Source organism: Marmota monax, unplaced genomic scaffold (genome assembly GCF_021218885.2).
Source record: "Marmota monax isolate L192 unplaced genomic scaffold, Marmota_monax_Labrador192_F-V1.1 WCK01_AAM20220418_F8-fsc00145, whole genome shotgun sequence".
Classification (NCBI taxonomy): Eukaryota; Metazoa; Chordata; class Mammalia; order Rodentia; family Sciuridae; genus Marmota; species Marmota monax.
In genome coordinates this window covers 5,912,197-5,928,146 of record NW_026695201.1, presented here as the reverse complement: position 1 = coordinate 5,928,146, position 15,950 = coordinate 5,912,197, and the positions used below count along the sequence as shown (strand labels likewise).

Here is a 15,950-nt window from a genome sequence, read left to right as displayed (position 1 = left end):
GTGGGTCTTCCAATAGCAAATCCTTTCAATACATCCAAAACGTGATTCATTGCATCAAAATCTAGTTTATACCCAAATTTTCAGGAATATGGCTGCTGTACAAAGCAGGGAACATCTGATTTGGCAGGTGGCCATTCTTCCCAGACAGTCTGTCTTCCCAGATCCTAAAGCAAGGGACAATCTGAGGTGACCCTGACTTTGCAAAAGAATAAAAATTCACAGATTTCCTTCAGGGATGTTGATATTAACAACGACCAGAAAATAAATGCTGGCCCTCCTGGAAAATTGGCTATGGGCTAAAATCCAGGACCCTCCACTGAAACATAGATAAAACTTCCCTGCAAGAAAGGATGGTGCCCTGGAAAGGCTGGAGTGAGAGTGGAGGTAAGAAAAAGGGACTAGGGTCAAGTTGGAGCAAGCACACAATGTATGTGTGTGTGTCGTGACTCTATCTATGGCACTTATATGTATGTGGAACATTAGTGTTTGGTAAAGACAATGAATCTCACACACTTTAGGGTCATATATTTAATCCAAAGCCCATTCGGGGCATTCAAAACTTATTTTTCTCTCTGCTGAGTCATTTTCATTTCAAATTCAACAAACAAAGAGCAATCTTTGGAGTGTTTCATATTCAGAGAACAAATATGCAGAAATGACCTTGGTTTTGGCAAGAGATGGGCCCCCAAACACACATACACACACAAAGAGCGCCATCCCAAACATTCTCATGTTTTATCTTGATTCCTAGGGATTTGCTAAAGTTTTCCTCACTCTCAAATTTCCTCTGGGAGTCCCCAACCTCGTGCTTCTCAATCTGCTAACTCCTCAGCACTGAGCCAAGGCCCTAGAATGGCCCAGTCAGTCAGTGTTTAAGGACACAGCATGTATACTCAGTGACCTGGGGTGACCCACTCTGCCTAGAGTGGAATGGAACAGCCATCTCTGCTTCTGCCTTTGTTAGGACGGTACACTGTTTCTTTCTGCCTGGGTCTTTTCATCTGTAAAATGGAGACAACTAGAGTTTGTAAAAGAATGAGGGAGAGAAAGAGCCAATAGCCTCCTCCTTCCATTGCTTTTCTTCTAGAAAGAGGAGCAGATGCTGAGCACAATCAATGTCAGAGGAGACACCCTTGTTCAGAGGGAAGAAAGGAGCCACGGGACAGTGTGAAATTGCTTTCTTTCCTTTACATATTCTACTCAGAGTTTCCAATCTAATGTATTCATGGCACTACAAGGAGAAAGAAGGAGTGTAAATTCAAGGTGAAGGCAGTGCATTTTCCCAAACATAAAACTGGATGCTAAAAATTCTACAATCCAGTATCCCTCCGCCTGCCAAGATCTTGGGCAAGACCTTGGTAAACTCTATCAGTCCCTGGCTCTTTGAACTGTTCCCTCCCCTTTCTAATTTCCAAACAGCTGAAAATTATCTTGCTGATAGATAATCCTGCTTAACCATTTTTTTTTCCCATCTCAACTTCATCCCAGGCTCCTCAGTCCTCTGAAGCATGGGCGGGTGAGCAGAAGCTGTCTGTCTACATTATGGGGCACAGGAAGGTCAGCAGGATGAACTATGGTCAGAGGGCCTAGAAAGTTATCAAAGAAGCATGCTAATCCTCAAAATCAAAGAACCACAACATTGAAAGCTCAAAGGGTCCTGAGATCTCTTCTTTCCCAACCCCTCTTGAGTTGGAGGCAAACAAAGGGAGGCAGCCCCCAGATCACAGGACTTCTCTAGGAGCAATCGCTGGTCAGAAGCAGAGACAGGCCTCTGATCGTCTAGTCTAGCAAACATTCTCTTATCATGCTTCCTCTTCTGGCCCAACCGCCTGTTTTTCTTTCCTAAAATTCAGAGCTACACATACTTTCTTTAGGTCCTGACTGCTTCAGATAACTGTTTTCCTTAAGCCAGAGGGAAGTTACTAGGAAAATTTCTATGGTCGTTTTAAAATGTGTCAACAAATTTTTTGACTCTCTCCCACTGAGACCTTGGGTCTAATTTCCCTTTCCTTGGATATAGGCTGAACTAACTCACCTCTAATAAAATGAATAGTGTGAAAGGGACCACATGAAAACTCAGAGGTTAGGTCCTAAAAGATGCTCCACTTCCACCTGACTCTCTGTCCTAGGATTGTTGTCCTGGAAACCCACCTACCCCGCCATGAGAACACTCAGGCCACAAGGGAAAGCCTCACGTAGATGTTTTGGCTAATAAGCAGACAGTGGAATCTCCTTTCACATTTGTGAGTGAGAAAGAATTTGAGACGGTAGCTCCTCTCTGCCTGCAACCGCACGACAGACCCTGTGTAAGAACAGCCTAGCAGAGCCCAATCACTTCAAAGTATGAGAGATAATAATAACTGATCATGGTTGTTTTAAGTCACTAATTTACAACAGATGATTTATTATACAGCAAGATTTAACTGGAACAAGTTCCTTGAGTAAGAAATAGCCTACCTAAGTATTGATTTGTGAATGTCGTCTAGTGTTTTAATTCATCACCAATCTGGCTGCTGCCTTCCAGCCTGGAATGAGGACTTAGGCCATATGGTAAATGCAAAATGGGAAATAATGTCCATCAAAGGATGCTGCTTTCTCCTTAATCTTGAGAGTGATCTTAAAGACAAATGATATCTAAGTATGTCTTTCCCTTGAGAGCTCACTGGTGAATCCCGAAGCCACATCTGACTCGATTTTCAACACTTCCTTTGGCCCCTGGCTCCCCTCATTCAATGTTCTGCCTCCTACTTGCTGTACTCTCTTTCTGAATCACCTTTTCTGAAACCAAAACTGGTTTTGAGTTCTGCTCTCATCTCTCAATAGCTGTAGGGACTAGGCACACACCTGAACCTTGACACCTCTGTTTCCTCATCTGTAAAAATGAGGGTAATTATGGAACTTGCTCCACAGGAATGTTAAGGATAACACATAAAAGTGTTTAGAACAAGCTTATGGTGACATATACCTGTAATCTCAATGATTTGAGAGGCTGAGGCAGGAGGACTGCAAGTTCAAGACCAGCCTCAGCAACTTAGTGAGGTCCTAAACAACTTAGCAAGACCCTGTCTCAAAATTTTTAAAAAAGATTGATAAAGGCCTGCGGATGTGGCTAAGTGTTTAAGTGCCCCCTGGGTTCAATACCCAATACCAAAAAAAGATAAAAGGCTTAGGACACTGTCTAACTCATAAATATTAGCATTTATTTGTCTTTTTATTTTACTTTTCTGTGCCTGGCATTGTTTCCTCAACAAATTTGCAAGCTAGGGGCAAAAAAGCATGCTTCCCCCAGCCATATATTTATTTTTATGTCAATTAATACCTATATAGTAGATGCTCAGAGAATACCTGGAGGTTGACAGGTCATTTAAATTGTGATTAAAAAAAAAAAACTACAATACAAACTCCTTGTCTTTGACCAGCACACTAAATTTTGCTGGATGCAGCCTATGAGTGATACATTTCTGAGGAAAGACTTTTGGGCTTCAGCAATCATGAACGATTCATGAGCTTAACTCTGAACCAGAATAGCAGAAGTCAGCCTGGGGCTGAGAAAAACTGGATGGTGACCACATCTGTGGGAATAGCACTGTGATCATGCTTCATGACCCAGTGCTGTTCTATCCCTGCATGTAAGGGTACATACACCTCAAAAGCCTGTCAACCCAGCTTCCCAAAGTCACAAGGGCCAAGAGCTTATTTTGATGATGCCATTCCACTAGGACTACCCTACTCTTGGGGTATCTACAGCTGTACTGCCTCTTAAGAAGACATGGCTCCGTGTTACGCTGCTTATTTTGTGTTCAGGTCAAATCAACAAGGGCTGGAAGCATCTCTGAAACATAAATTCTGTCTCATTCAGCTACAGGAAACACTGAAGTGATTTTATGTGATGGCAATGAACCTTACTTCCTGATCCCTGTGGGAGGCCCTCTAGTAAGAGACACTTAAACCCACCTTCTCAGACACCAGCCAGGATATGTCCTTTTGGCAGAGCCATGTCTGTCCCTTAATATGTTCAAGACCCAGGTAATCAGGGCTTATCCTGTGATTTGCCACAAAGAGACAGGAGAATCCCCACCTTCTCTGAGACTATTAGCTAAAGAAGAAAGAGAGGATTTCTCCTCTTGGTCCTTTGTAACCATATTCTGTAGTGATAACTTCAGTAACATTACAGGTCAGGCACTTCTAAAACAGAAACTAATTAGTCTCTGGGTGGAGGTACATGTTTCTATAGATCCGGGAAGTATAAGAAAGATAGAAGTATAAAATGGTATCATTCTTAAGATGAAATGGGATACAAAGGACAGATAGCAGAGTGCCTGGAAGACAGTAAGCTCTATTAACATTATTTTATTCGTAGTATTATTATTAATAGGACAATGTAGAGGAAGAGAAGAAGATCAATAATCAGGTGGCATTTATGTACTGGACATGGACTGTGAGCCCAGCACAGGTCAAGTCATTTAAGAGCAATACAACCACAAAAAAAAAAAATTAGTTCTTTGTTTGGTTGTTTGTTTTGTTGACCAGGAGGAGATTTAAACGACTGGTACTATGAATATTTGGAATAACAAGCAAGACAATCAGGTGGGCAATCAATTTTATGTCAGGTCATGGCCCAGGGATGGTGCAATAGAGCATGAAATCTATATGTGGACTTGAATGAACCACAGACTTTAGGAAACATCAAGAGGAAAAACTATGAAACAGGGAATCTTTAAAAATTGCAACGTTTCAACATCCTAGCCAAGGAAAAAAGCTTGAAGGAAGTCCTTCAACGTTGAGACAGAAAAAAATTGAATTCTAATTGGCCGGCTTGCTCCCCGTCCCTACTGAGTTGACACACCTGTAGATCCTCTCATAGACACAAGGCTCCAAAGTCTTAGCAAAAACAGTTCTAAACCTAACCTTCCCATTTCCCTCTGGCTTTAAGGGATGCTAACGCAAAGTGGAAGAGGAGGCACAAGATATCTATTGGCCTGGGAATAAATATACACTAAGAAAAAGACTCTAGACCCTCAGGATCAGATACTTGGCCTAACCCCAGTGTCTGAAAACCTCATTCTTCAGCTGGGTTAGGCCCAAGTGTCTGAGATTCCTTTCCTGGTCCGTACCTCTTCTTCCAAGCAAGTCGCTCCCTCAGCACTTGCAGCTCCTGCAATCCTTGCCAAAATAATAATATCATTTATCAAAAGAAGTTCAGCCTCTAACCCTTTCCATTTCATGCATCCTTCACAAAGCTGGCGGGACATTCTCTTCTATTTTACTTTAACCAGCAGCCTCTGAATGAAGCAGTGAAGACAATATAAGTTGATTTAAGGTGATTAAACATCTACACCTCCATCTCCATTCAGGAAGTCTCCCCTGAGTCACCAGTGCTTGGCACTTAACTCTTGATGTGTAAGAGTCCTCTGTCCTACCAGCCCTACTCTCCCCACTTCCTAGCCCAGCTAACAGTCACCACATTGTCAAGGTCAGTGTGAGACCAAGGGCCTATCCAATGCTGGCTACAGAGACTTCTCAATCCAGCCTCTTGGTTAATCTCCCACCAACTTCACCTCTTCTGTAGAAAGACTCATACTTTCCAGCTGTCTTGGACAAGAGCTCATGGATTTGCATTGCTCCTTTTCAGCTGGTAAATCTTTCCTTCAGACTTTTGTTCTGAGCTCTTATCTGACTTTTTGTTGTTGTTGTTATTGCTGGTTGGTTCGTTCAGATGATTGCTTTGGGAATGTACACATATTTGAACGTAGCATCTGTTGGAGGTAATATCTTTACATACACCCACCTTCCGGCCCAGGCTGTGAGCTCCTAACAGGAGAGACCTCATTATGGACTCCTTTAGATTCCCTGTGCAAAGAACCAAGTTTAGTAATAATCAGTGAATGTGTTGGGAAGAGAAAGGATGACCAGAAGATTCTTTGGAGTCTACACTAGCTATTGACCTGTTAACCTCACTGCCAAGAATTGAAAAGACGAGTGCACAGGCTTTTTCCATTAGGCTGGTACCTCCTCCATGGCACTTCTTCCAGGTCATAATAATGTGTCTCCTCTTTTGCTGGACTCATTGGATCTATACCTCATAACTTAAAAGATAACCACATTGTGACCTATATTGCTCTCTCTAGTTGTGCTTATGCATATATGTGAAAATCTTGCCTCCTCAATAAGACCTCAGGATGCCTGAAGACAAAAAATATTTTTCATGTCTCAGGGCTTCTGAGAATAATGATAAATATTTAATGGAGCACTTATAAACCAGGCAGGATGCTAAGTTTTGCACAAATTTTCCTCATTGTGTTCAGAGCCTCTGAAGGATCTTAAGCAAGTAAAGAGGATAGAAACAGAAACTGCACCAGCTGACATGACTCTCATCTCTGGATCTGAGTTTTAATCCAGCTTTGCCACAGATCCTGCTACAGCCTTCACAGCCTTCACCTGAATGGTCTCGGCTTCCTCCTCTTTCAAAGGAGGGGTTGGGATGGAAGAGAATGGAGTGGTTGAAGGTCTTTCTCATCCTGACACTCTAAATTCTGTCAATTATGGTTCCAAACACTCCCCAGGGCTCACCACAACATAGCAGAACTGCCTCTTGATCCAGGAGGGATTCTGCTCCCCATTTCAGCCCAGGCACATACTGTATTACAGTAATGAGAGCTTTGGCTGCTTTAAATATCACAGAACAAGGGGCTGTCTGAATTCAACGTTGTTCCTCATCCAGACCACAGAGGAGAGCATCGCCAGACCCAGACCAGAGGGAGATGGCAAGAGAAGTCCACACACACACACACACACACACACACACTCCCTTTCAGGAACCCATTGGCTCCTATCTGGAATGAAAACCACCAATCGCAGAGACTGTTAAGAGCCAGTCAGCAGGACAGTCCACGAGGTCACTCTGGGACAAAGAGGTCCTGGATAGGGTCATATTGGAGATCTGGTCCTTGACCCACCAGAGAAAAAACAGTGCCAAGCCTGAGTTTGCAGGAACTGCAGTCTCTCACCCCTGGGATAGCCAGGAGAGTCCAGCCAAAGTTTTCCACAGAAAAGAGGCTAACATCTCCCTCTGGGTCCTGGGAGGCATCTTCAAAGCAGAATGACAAGCATTAATCAGAAGATAAGTAGCGGGTAAGCCTGTGGACAGGACTGGAGCCAAAGACTTCCTCTCTTAGTGTTTGCCCAGAAAACAAAGGGCAAATCTGCAGGGGAATCTAGCAGACATGGAGATCTGCTTGAAGCAAGACCTATGTTTTAGTCAGCTTTATTGCCACTGTGACCATAAGACCTGAGGAGATCAATTTTAAAGAGGAAAAAGTTCATTTTGAGACTCATGGTTTTAGAGGTCCATAGATGGCCAACTGCATTCTCTGAGACCTGAGGTGAAGCAGACATCATGATGGAAGGGTGTAGCAGAGGAAACCAGCTGGGAACATGGCACCAGGAAGCAGAGAGACTCTCCTCACCACTACAAAATATAAACCCCAAAGGCACGTCCCCAATGACCCACCCCCTCCAGCTACACACTCCCTGCCTACAATTTCCACCCATTAATCCATATCAGTGTATTAATGCTCTGATTAGGACAAGGTTCTCATAACTCAATCACTTCACCTTTCAACCCTCTTACATTGTCTCACACTTGCACTTTTGGGGGACAACTTACATTTAAACCATAACAGATGGTCCATTCACCATAGCAAGTCCTTAGTAAACTCATTCTGTAAAATGGTCCATGACTGTTCGATTCCTTTATTGGATAATGTTATACACTGACTATGCTCATATGCATACTCACCCTGCAAATATACCTCCTCTCCCTCTTATCACTTCATCCACTTGATTCCATTATTCTGAAACATTCCCTGGTGATGAGGGACTGCAACACATTATCTCAGGACAGGAAAGGATCAGGGGCAGGGAGATAGTCTTTCTATAACATATCTGCCCAATACGCATCCTGCTCAAATTCATCTGTTGAAATCCTAAACCACATTGTGATGGTATTAGGAGTTAGGGATGGTATTAGGAGGAACCTTCTTTTTGCACCTTAATTAAGAAGGGTACTCTTTTAATTCCCTTAAAGAAAAACTCTGGAGAGATCCCTGGCCTGTTATACCATGTAAGGACACAGCAAGAAAGTGCCATCTATAAACCAGAAAGCAAACCCTCACCAGACACCCAAGGTGCCAGCATCTCAGCCTTCAGAACTGTAAGAAATAAATTTCTGTTTGTTGTATACAACCTAGTTTATAATATTTTTATGGCAATCCAAAGAACTAAGACAGAAAGTGATCTGATACTTATATGGGTCAAATCAGGTCAAAGAGTATATACACTAAGCAATTCTCCATACAGATAATGAGTATGGCTCATATGCACATTCACCCTGCAAACATGATTCCTCTCCCCCTTATCACTCTCAGACATTTTGATTCCATTGTTCTAAGACATTCCCTGGTAATTAGGGAATGCAACAGACATTATCTCAGGACAAGAATAGATTAGGGGCATGTGACACTCTCTCTACAACTTGTTTGTCCTGTACCCTGAACCCTATAATATGTGGTTGCTCCACCAGAATAAGAAATTGATAGATTTATCAAGAATTTTGGTTTGACAGCAAGATACATGGAAAACTCTTCCTTAAACTTATGCATGATAAGTCTTTTCAAAAACCATGCTGGTCAGAGTTTGAAAAGGGAGATTAAAAGTCTATAGTAAAATGAGGGTTTGAGCTCCTTTGGCCAGGATTAACCAGAGAAATGTGCATAGAGCAACAGGATCCAAAAGTGTATGATGTCACCAATCCCCCAGGGATTCCTTCATACTCACAAGTACAAAACTAGGTTTGGGGAAAACAGACTCAGAAAAAAAGTTGAGGTTAGGTGGAAGGAGAGAAGCTATTGCAAAATTTTTTATAAAGAGAAAACAGAACCTATAATACCTATATGTAAGAGGAAATTACATGACTTTACACATCCTTGCTGAAATGGTTTGGTAGACTCCTAGCACAGTGTCTGGCCTGCACTTGAATTTATAGTTTGTGAATTTAGAGATATTAGTTCTTTTAATCACCAATGAATCCCTAATACCCAATATAAATGCCTGCCGCAGTTCAGGTGATCAGGAAATATTTGTTGAATCAATGTAGGTAAGTACACAATAAACTTTTGCATCCCTTTTTACATTCTTAATCTCTTCTGTCTCAGAAACTTAAGCTGAGTGTAGGCTTTGGGGCTTCTTGCCACAAGTGACTTGTACTAAATGGACAATAATGCTCTGAAGTACATACACTTCTCATTTTCCCTCTAGTCTCCCTTTCTCCCTCATAGTCACCCCTCATCCAATGAGAATGACAACCTAATAACAGGCTCTCCATTACCTCCTCTTCCTGGAGCTCTTTATTGTTGTTGATATTCTATGGGACTAAAAGTTAGTCTTTACCACATGATTTAGTCTTGTCTCTATTTTTATCTCATTTATATTGTGCCAACTATAATTACCTCGTTATAAATTCACTGAGATCGGGGACTAGGTTATACATCCTTCATAGGCACCATAATATCCAGCATGATGCTTTAGATATTTCTGAATGAGCATCATAGAACAAGCATAACTCTCTCTTGAGTTATGAATTCCCTAGTTTTACTTATGTTTCATTGCAAACTAGTCTTTTCTCTTTAGTCATTTTCCCCACCTTCCAATGGAAAAAAACTTAAATATTCATTAATGAGCATATATCGAGAACTTATTACATAGCAGACAATGTACTGGTTGATAAAGAAGAAAAATGCACGCACAAGAACACATACACACACACATAAGATCAGAAATAAAACAATTTAAGTCTCCTTCTCTAAGAAAACCAAGGGAGTGAGCTAGCTAAGTGATTTAGAGAAAACAGCATCTGGCCAGCTGTTCCACTAATGATGTAAACTTGGATGAGCCAGATATTTTCCCTGTAAAATATTCTCCCTGTTTCTTCATCTGTAAAACAAAGGGGAAGACTGCCCAGGACACCCTCTCTCACAAACATTTTGTTCCTTCTGAACAATAAGCATTACCAAAGCTCATGTGATTAAGTCTTATAGTAGAGAACAAGAATAATATAGCCAAGAAAAGAAGAATAAATCTATGAAGCAGATATATAATTAGCAGGTAACAATTAAACTGCATGTAGAAGCAATTTTTCTTGAGCTCACATTCAACAGAATACATACTCAGAGTCTGCAGTAGTTACAGACCTTCAATTAATGGCACAGACATTTATTAAAATACCTTGGATGTTTCAGTTAGTAAAAAGATGACTGCACTGGGAATTGCTCTTCAAATATGTGATGCATCATCCTGAAATAGAGGAATTCAGATCATACAACAGATATCCAAGGTCTTAATTAAAAATCGTAGAAAGACAGATTTCAATCAAAATTATAAGAAAATATCCTAAAAATTAAAGAGTCATATATATGGATCTAATTGGGAAGATAATACCCGCACAAAAGAAGACCAAACAATGTAAGAAATTACACTGTTCTTGGTTTTTCTGAGCTCACGGATGCCATCAATCATAAGTACAAGCTGCTTGCATTTTAAGTATAAGCTGGAAGACAATTTAAAAGACTCTAAAGGGTATCTCTTTTCTCTAGCTAGTTAGGGAAATTTAAAATTCTTGTAAGAAGAATGGAAAAATAATCCAAGAAGGGAAGCACAATGACAATAAATGTGAAAAGCAAAGACAAGGAATGAGAGTCAGTACTTTTATGTTAATGCTGTGTAATGAGAATACTTTGAAGAAAAATAAGACAAAGGAAAAAGAGAAGAAACCAAAACTGTACATCTAGGACTCATAAAAAGGATATGACTCTTCTCAAAGACAGTGAATGTGACTTCATGACAAAGTAGCTATACTGCAGGATCTAAAAGTTTATGGAACTTAATATAGCCCGAGTGGGAAGAGAAAAGTAGTGATGTGTAGTAACTCCCCACCAGAAAAAGAAAAAGAATCCCTGGAAGACCCTGGGATGCTTCAGACAGGACAAAAAAAAAAAAAAAGATTGTATTAGAACTTGATCTCCAAGTAGGTGATGGACCTTCCTGAAGTAGAGAGATTCTGATCATGCAATAGAAATCCAAAATCATAACTAAGGAAGATTCAGAGAGTCAGGTTTCAACCAAAAATAAAAGAGAACATCCAAAAAATTCAAGACATTGACAAATGAAGGTGCTTTTCTGTGAGGGTAAAAGCTCCCCATTCCTAGAAGTATTCAATTAGAGGTTGGACAAGCATCTTATTTGAGAGGGTTTAGTAGGGAGGTTTCTATTCAGGACACTGGACAAATAATCTCTAAAATCAGCTCATCAGGTACAGAATCATGGTAACTTGACATTAGCCTGACACAGGACAGATACAATAGAATTGAGAGAGCTAACTTATTTATATTGATACCAACTTGAAGCCTCACACAAAAATAGCTTATGGCCCAGCTTATGGTCACATGGTTTGTAGATAGGAACACTTTCACACACATATGCAGATACCAGGGTTGTGATAACTTTCGTTTTGTGCAACATGCTATGTGGCCTAGATTCTATGGCAAAACTGGGATATCAGGCAGTGCTCCACCTATTTAAATTAACTTTAACATTCAGTCAGAATTGAGAACTAGAGGGAAAAAATAAACACTTCTCTGAGAAAATATGGTCAACCTAATTAATACAACTTAGTTGCAAAAAATAATTAGATTGACTCTGAGCTATAAAACTCCTAGTTGCTCAAGTGTTTTAATCTACAAACACACATTCATAAATTACCTTTTTTATAGTTCCTCTTCCCATGCCCCTCCCAAAATCCTAAATTATTTACAAGGGTCTTGAATAGCACTGAAATAGAAACCAACATTGTTCAGTGTTTTTCCTATTTCATTTCACTACAGCACATGTAAAAGACAGAATATGGAAAAGAAAACATGGGTTCAATTACAAAGTCATAGCTTCCTTTCATCTCTACCATGAGCACAAGCGGTCTGAGGGCATAAACTATATGCTATTCCCCATAGTGCCTTAGAAGTACACACTTCATGCTTCATCTTCTCAGTATCATCTTCTCCAATGTCTTGCCATGGCCTTCAATGCTTATGGTTGGGTCCTAGAGAAGAATGCCCCAACCCCAGCATATTCATGCTTCTTGCAAACATTTCCCATTGTATGGAAGTTTGCACGTACACTAGGAATCCAAAGCTGAAATCACCTGATAAAAATTCAGCACTTTCCTAGAATGCCAGCACCTCAGGCATCTTAAGAACAACATATTCCTCTAGGCCTGAACCATCAATATAGTGCTTAACTGAGTTGCAGGATTTCCTTGACCTAACTTCCTGAAAAAAGAATGTGGTATATGGAAGTGAATGGCTAGGTCACAGTCATGGGGTTCACAATACACCAATAGGCACAGTAGTCATGAGGTCCAGAGCCTGGCGATTCAGTGATGACAAGAAGGAATTAATTTACCCAAAGTGACAAGATTGGGTTAACAGTAGAAACCAGAATATTGTTGCTCAACCTCAAGTGAGGGGTGGGCTAAGGCTGAAAACAGGACAGCAAACCATATGATTAGAATCTTGCCACATTGGCAACAAGAAACTTGGTAAGCAATAGCTCAGGGTAAAGTCATGGTCAATTGCCAATGAGGTAGACATCCACCTCTGTGTGGTTTAAAGCTCTCTCATGAATAACAATGTTTGAAAATACAGTTGCAGATGTTTATGATTATAGTTACGACATACAAACGATATCACTTTCCAACTAACTGAGGCACGTCCCAACTAATATAATATAACAAGGTAAGAATAGAATCTAATTAGAAAGAAGAGTTCTTTCTGAGGGTTATCTAAACTATTTATCTGCAAATCTAAAAATCTTGGCATTTATATCTAAAGAATTTCACCATACAAGTCTGGCTCTGATTTTTATCTATAGATTATGAAACTAAAACTGAGTTTGATTTTTATCTATAGATTATGAAACTAAAACTGAATTTAGGCTAAGATAAAATTGTTGACACTTGTAGAAATAATAAGTGATTCTTATAGAAAGAAAATCAAAATGAACTTAAGAGAACTTGAATACTTTGGAAATACTCTACATTTTTGCTTTTATTTCCTCATAACCTTGAGTGGCTCAAACAAGAAATAGAGAATAGCATTAACAATATTCAAACACCAGATGGATGGTTTGTGAATCAGATTACATAAGCCTCAAGCCATTCTCCAACAAGACCTCATACTCTTCAAAACCAATGTTCATAAACCATTCGTGAGGGCACACTCCTATAATCCCAGCAACTCAGAAGCCTAAGACAGGAGGATTGTAAATTTTAGGCCAGTCTTGACAATTTAGTGAGATCCTGTCTCAAAACAAAAGTCAAAAAGATCTGGGGGAGTAATTCAGTGGTAGAGCACCCCTGGTTTCAATCTCTAATTACCAAAAAATAAAATAAAACCAATGTTCATGAAAGTAAGTAATCGCAGGTTAGAATTAAGTAAAGTCAGAATTAACTAAAGCAGATATTTTTCATAGAAATCTAGGTTCACAGTGCACGATCAGGTAATCACTATCCTATAAACAAGTGATACTGGGGAACAGAAGTATTCAGAGATGATGCAGAACTGAATGGACACAGGTGCTTGAACAGACTCAAGCATGTACACAGCAAGAAGCTAACTCACTCAAGTAAACAGAGCATCTACCTAGACATCTTCTGAGAATTAAATCCCTTGACTGTTCCGATTGGACACAATATCCCATTAAGCTTTATCATTTGATCTTTCTCCCTTATCAATTATTCTCCCTTCTCAGTTCTCCTCTAGTCAGCTCCAGTGTCATATTTCACCCAGCAAAGTGTTCTAAGAAGATAGTTCTAATGCTGATAAATAAGCAGATAAATTGCAAACATTAGTAACCAGCAAAATAGCAGATTTTTAAAAAAATATTGTTTAATTGTCAATGGATCTTTATTTTATTTATTTATATGTGGTGCTGAGAATAGAACCCAGTGCCTCACACATGCTAGGCAAGCGCTCTACCACTGAGCCACAACCCCAGCCCAAATATAGCAGATTTTATTCAGAGTCTCTTTCAGAATTTCTTTCAATGGCAGTTGCTCTATTATTAATGACTATAAATCTTAGGGTTAGAATTAATAACACCAGCCCATCTAATCCTACACAGTCTCTCCTTTTAATAACACTATCGAGCTTTATAGCTCAGTGGCTGAGACACAGGCTATGGAACCAGAGTGCCTGGCTTTCAATTTCAACTCTAACCTTTACATAGCTGAGTGATTTTAAACAAGTTAGGTAATACCCAGCCCTTAGCTTTCTCCTCTAAAAATGGGATGCTAATAGCAGTGCTGCTTGAGAAGACTAGCTTGAGTAATAAATGAGTTAATACTGAGATCAGATCTTGGCATCAAGTCTTAACGTACTATTATTACAACTGGAGCTGTTTAAACAACTGGAACTAGTCTCATTGCATAGTAAATACATTTGACTCTCCTTAGTCCATGGCTAGGCTCATACATATCAAATAATCATAAAATTACAATATATTGGCAAGCAAAAACAAACAAAAAGCCCCCACCTCCTTTGTTATAATAAGAAGCAGTCCAGGTTAGCATGAAAAGTTGTCAGGTTCAATCTTCTTACTAGAACTTATTTCTCCAAGTATATCTAATTCTACAAATTTCTTATAAACTTGTTGGGATACTTCAGTTTTCAGCAGAAGACTTTGTGAGACTCTGCAGTTTTAATTTTTCCTGCCAGGAGGGTCTTATGACTGGATTTTATGACGTACCCAGGAGACCCAACTTTGGTTCCAATAGTTGGGCTGCTCCGTGTACTCCTGGGGACGGACAGTCCTTAGTTCCTTTTTAAAAATTTCTGTAGTTCCATCTCTTCTAAGAAATACATACTCTAGCCGGTAATTCTTACCCATGAAGCTCAACAAACAAATTTCAAGGAGAAATGTGTTATTACTTTTCTGCTGAGCTCTCCTCCATAAGATCATGATTGGATTCATGGGGGATTGAGTGAAAGGAGTGTAGAGCCTATTGTACCACAGAAATCTCAGCCAAGAAGTGGAGATTCTAGTCCCAGAAATAAGGAAGTAAATCCAGGAATCTCGAACAGAAGAAATGCATAGTCAGACAACTAGGGGCTTTCAGTCACATAGAAGACTGGGGTAAGGAGCAGGGACAAGGAAGAAGGCTGGGGGGGACATGACTCCCCTCTGATTTCAGCATTGAGCTTGGCAAGCATTGAGGGTGTGGGTGGGGAGGAGGGGAGAAGAAGCCTGTCTTAATAAGGTAGTGGTCTGGGCCCCAACCAGGAGGGTGTAGCTGTCAGTTTCATTTGGGCCTGGGGATTGGTGAGGGGGCTTGTCCAGCCATCACTGCCACCAAATGTGCATCCAATCAGTGTCATTTTTCAAACCCTCACCTAGCTCAGGCCAAGGAAGCAGAGATGAAAGCCAGAGGCTCTGGCTGAAACAGGCAGGAGCAGCCTCAGCCCCAGAGCTCATGAAATACGACACCCGGAGAGAGAAACTGAAGGAAGAGTCACAGCCAAACAAATCCGCCCTGGGCAGAGCGCTGAGCCCAGAGGCCCAGAGGAGGCCCCCAGCCCTTGAAGGGAAAGATGGCCAGCTGTTCCCGCTCTCTTCCTCTCTAGGGTCACAATTTCTACAGAGTACAGACTCTTTTTGCTCAGAATAAAGTCAGCTGCCCCACACACAATTTAGAGATCTTCTTTTGAGAAATCTTGCTTGGTGACACTTATTTTAGTATTATTTGGTATAAAGAATATTCTTTCAATCCTTCTTTGGTACAAATAAAATTTGCTATCACTTCTCTTCTACCCTTTAAGCACATGAATGCATTATATCATGGATAA

At 40.4% G+C, this 15,950-nt stretch overlaps 1 protein-coding gene across 9 annotated transcripts in view; it reads right to left on the bottom strand.

The window, feature by feature from the left end:
• The window catches only part of Ddr2 (discoidin domain receptor tyrosine kinase 2), a 153,774-nt gene that overhangs the window by 66,519 nt on the left and 71,305 nt on the right, over positions 1-15,950 (bottom strand). For 2 of the 9 annotated variants that reach the window (XM_046428975.2, XM_058574142.1), the window contains one exon: positions 10,282-10,350. The exons of the other annotated variants lie outside the window; for them this stretch is intronic. The gene's annotated coding sequence lies outside the window, so the exon portion shown is untranslated. The remainder of the gene's footprint in view (positions 1-10,281; positions 10,351-15,950) is intronic. 9 annotated transcript variants of the gene reach the window in all.